The following is a 4680-nucleotide window of genomic DNA, read 5'->3' as shown; positions in this document are numbered from 1 at the left end:
TTTTTATTCTTTCGTTCGCCTCTTCCCTCCCGGCGCTGCTAAGGCGTCCACCGACAAGTGAGAGGTACTGCGCCATTTACTATAAAAACAAATAGAAAACTGCTCTAGAAGTCCGCGTTCCCAGGCTCTTCGGTTGTCGCCGTGTTGGCCGATTCGATGTTTGTTTTTTTTTAATCGCGCCTTGTACGTGTCATCTCCCAGCGGAAAACAACGTTCTCACGCCTTCTCGCTTACTCCGCACCGTCCACTGCAGGAAGCCGCCCGCGCCCGCGCCGACGACTGTTTCGTCCCCTCGTCGCTAGGGCAATGACGCATGCGCCGTAGCGGTTGCGCTGCTTGCGCACTGCATTCTCGCGCCTTTTTCAAGTGAGCACAGGGCGTGGACGTGTGGAGCTGAACGTCTGGACTGCGATACTGCATTTCAACTTTTTATCTTTGACGACCTAGCCATCTTGTGCGCTTGCGAATACATCTGGATCACCGACAAGCAAAAAAAGGCAACGTGTTCGCCTAACAGGTGAGAACAATGTTACAATTGTTTTGAGGTGCAACTCGTGACTGGCGTCGTACGAATGTCCAAGAGCAATGTTGCGCGCTTCGCAAAGGCGCCATTCTGGCAGTGCGAACGATTTATTCAGTGAACAATTTCGATACAGGGCGCGCTCTCTTTACAATCTTGTTTATTTGCACTGCTCATATGATTTTCGTGTCTCCGCATGATGTATCCAGACAGAGGAACTACTCGGACCATATTGAAACTATTCTATAGCACTGTCCGACTAAATGAACGTCCGGTGTTGAGTTACGGTACTTAAGCAGCACCTTGGCTTGTATTTTGGTCAGCTGCGGTGATCAGACTTAAGGAGGCATAAACCACTTGTCAATCGCGAACTAAGCCGCTCGTTTGTACCGTGGAAGTTTGTTTTCAACTGGAGCTGTTCGACCGCAGTATCCAATATTAATACGATAGCGTTAAAGTTGCCGATTAGCAGAAAATCCGGCTAATTGTCAGCGAAAAATCACGGGCGTGGCTTTGGCAGGTGACATGACATGGTGCTGATTGTTCAGAGGGTCGTGCGCGGGGTGGTCTTCGTATGACAGCTTGTTTGTAAATTATATGACAACTTATTTTTTATTATAGCGTTAAACCGGATGGTGCTGAAATATGAGCAGATGCCCCAGGTGTGCGCAAAGCTTTTCTACATGGCTGGCCTACTTTGAACATTTTTCTTATCATAGTAGTGTACTCGATGGTGCCTTATGTCCAATCAGCCCGTGCGGTGCTACGTTCAAAAACTGTCGAACCTTCAGAAGCCATGTCTTCAGCATCACAGAAACCATGCTGAAACAGAAAACATTGCCTTCCTGTGTACTGTGCCATCCTGCGGGAGATACGAGTCAACACGGATGAAGCTTGTGTTACATATTGTGGACCATTTCAAATAGAGAACAGAGTAGAAAATTTGCATCGTGGAACACCGGCACTGCAGCATACCAAAAAACAAGTTAAGAAAAGTAAGAGCAGCAGCTATGGCTGTCAGAACTGGCAGCCTGTTCAAAAGCCAATTGCCGAAAATGACCATGAAAAAATTGATTTTTTGAAAAAGGAAGGAAGGAAAACATTCAGAGATATAGACGTGCCGCTTGCAATGGCGTACATGAAAGAAACATACTTTTGCCAACAGGTGTTCATCAACTCGGCTAACCCTGTTCATACCACAGCCCAAGTGAAAGAAGAATGGCCATTGTTATTTCACAGACCATTCTTCTACAGTCATGCAAATAACCTTCTTGGGAAAGATGTGCAGGTAAGATAAGGAGAATGGCTGCAGTGTACAAGTTAGAGTTGTGAATATTCAGTTCTGCTGACTGATATGTGAGGAAACCAAGCTATGCTGTGAAAGATCTTGCTTTTGCGAATGAAAAATTTGAGCATTACAAGTACAGACCTTGTGCAGAGCAGCGAAAGCTGTGGAAATCCTAGGCTGGTGAAGATCTGCAGCTAAATTTAATCAGTAAGATGTAAATGGGCATCATTTTATGAGAACTTTTAAATGTTTCATTTTTTCCCGATAATTCGTTTCTTTGGTTTAGGACTGCCAGACCCGCATCACATTCAATGGTGATACTGTAATAGCCGTAGAAAAATGGCAGCATACTGCAGTGTTTCTTGCTGCAAATTTAAATTTCTGCATACATGTCAAAGCAAACATTTGCCTTTTGCCATTGAAGCCTACCAATAATCTTTGCTTGCCAATGATGAAAAAAAAATGTTTTATTTTATTCAAGGCCACATTTCAGGACAGTATTGCAACGTGCGCTCCACTCCTTGTGAAGTACCTTGACAGTGCACCTTCAAAGGAAATCATGTGCCTGCTTGCAGAGCGGCAGCTCGAAGAAACAAAAAGCAACATCAGAGCTGAGGCAGATGTGGTAATGCCTCTCCTTGCCGTATACTTCAAGGACGACCCTTGTGCTCTCTACCGCATCTTTGAAGTGAGATATAAACCCCACTGTACCTCAGTAGTGAATCCTGAGCAATCCATTTTGGAGATTGTAAAATAATGTGAAACTATATTGTGGTGTCAGGTATAACCTTACAGCCTTCTTGGCCTTATTCATTGAAACTTGGAACTATAGGAAAGAAAGAAGAAAGAACTATAATTATTAGAAGCCTTGATTATTTCAGTTTGACTTCCCTTACGTCTTTTCAGTATGCTTGTTAGGTTCGGTAGCTACCATATGCTGGCACCACTCTTTTCTGCTTGCAAGACTGATGCTTATGGCTATACGGAATGGGAGCATGGAATCCATCAAAGAAAGGAAACTCCTTAGTTGTAAAAAGAAAAGGTGCACCTGTCAGCGCCGTTTTATTTTTGTTGAAATGCTTAGCATCTGTAGCATGGAATAGAGAGCTGGACCACTGAAGTTAAATCTGCAGGTGACTGTCGGAATATCCGCAGCTGTATTGTTTGCCGCGTATATGTCCCTAGAAGCCAAAGGATTCGGTGCATCGGCTGAGTTAAGAAACATGGCTATAAAGTTAGTCAGTTATCACTGTTTTGGAGTACTATAAACTGTTCTTGTTCGTTACCACATGAATTCGATTTTACTCCCGTCTCTTATCAGGAAGGCACCAGCATTACATCCAGGATCTCCGATTTGCCGTCCACGCCAGTTATAGTTGTACTCGGCAAGCTTGATCATGGTATTTATTATCATGCTTTGTACATATAGATGCGGCCGCAGATTGTGTGGTTGGACTAATTTTAGTGATCCATGCCTTTTCCTGGATTGCTTCGCTCTTCATTCACAGAAAGGCTAACTAATCAAATTAAATTACGGTTTAAATTTTGGGAAGCTGTCTTCATAGGTTACGAGATATTCTCATATATCTAACCAATGAGTATGGGTATATGTTCTTGTAAACTGTAGATATGCGAGCATTATACAAGATGTGTTCCTATTTCAGTCAAAATGACCATTTGAAGGTATATGCTTCCGAAAAAGAATGGGACAAAGTTGCCACTTCAAGTATTCAAATAATGATTACTATATAATTTTGCGCGACAGGCACATCTTTCTTTTTTCGTTACTAGCATTGTTTTATGGCTTACAATACTGAAGTCAATATTTATGTTATTGGAAAGCAGTTCTACGTGTTTTGTGAACAGGAGGCTGTACTTATAGAGCCAGCATCATTCTGTGAGGCAGCTTGCCTGCTTTTCGTGCTGTAATAAGTCCTGAATCTTGAGTATGCAGAGGCAGCGGCAACGACGCGGAAATTTATCCAGAGCTGAGGTTCTTAACGTTTTTTTTTTTTTTTTCTGGTTGTAGAGTGTATATGGGATGAATGTCATTTCTCCATTTAACACTTGATTCTTCGTTTATTGTGCTTGTTGAGGTGAAGCATTTCAGGATAGTGCCTTTAAAGGACCATTTGAAAATATCTTTCCTCTTGGCTTTACTTTTCTTGTTGCTTTTAGAACTGATTTATAATTATGTGCTGTACGCTACTTTTCTAGCCTTGTTTCTAGTACTCAACTTTTTCATTCAGAAAATAATATTCCCTATCTTGTCAAATTCAGCAGTGGTGCAGGCAAGAAAACATAATTAATTTCTGTGCACTTCTATGATCTGGCTTACTACTAGCTTTCCTGCTCTATTGTAAACCGGGTGCTGAGGCTCCTAAGGACGAGCCCATCGAGGGTGAATGCAGACGGTGTACAAAGCGATAGCCTATGAATAATGCACGCACCAGTGATTTGACTCAGCTAACTTGCCACTTAGGACGCCCACCCTTATCGATCTGTGAAAATTACATCCTTCAGCAATTCCGTCTTCACACAGCAGCCAAACTTTATTTGTACAAACACTCTTTCATGTCACAGTGCCCTAGCTGTTCACATTTATACGCAGATATAGAACATTGCCTCACACAGCGCCATACAGACTTCTAGTCTCCCACTTATTCTTTGCCTCGAACTCCACCATGGCTCATTTTGCTTGCTTCGCGGGACTAGGCCGCACAACGTGCCCTTGTCACTTTGGTCAAGAGCCTTCTAAACACCTAGCCCAAGGGCTTTTTAATAGACACGTTACTGACATGCACCGGTGTGATGGCCAGATCTGTTCCTTACTGCAAGAAAAATCTACGAAATATTTTTGCACATAATTTAA

General features: G+C 42.8%; 1 long non-coding RNA gene across 1 annotated transcript; it reads left to right on the top strand.

Annotated features, from left to right (window-relative positions):
- Positions 1-362: 362 nt before the first annotated feature.
- LOC146196185 (uncharacterized) lies at positions 363-2424 on the top strand. The gene is made up of 3 exons (XR_014705631.1): positions 363-517; positions 1686-1808; positions 2290-2424. It is a non-coding gene; the product is annotated as an uncharacterized LOC146196185 (long non-coding RNA).
- Positions 2425-4680: the final 2256 nt, after the last annotated feature.

Source organism: Amblyomma maculatum, chromosome 3, assembly GCF_055883805.1.
Source record: "Amblyomma maculatum isolate TAMU_Amacu chromosome 3, ASM5588380v1, whole genome shotgun sequence".
Taxonomy (NCBI): Eukaryota; Metazoa; Arthropoda; class Arachnida; order Ixodida; family Ixodidae; genus Amblyomma; species Amblyomma maculatum.
The sequence above is the reverse complement of the archived record's forward strand: the minus strand, read 5'-3'. Positions and strand labels throughout refer to the sequence as shown.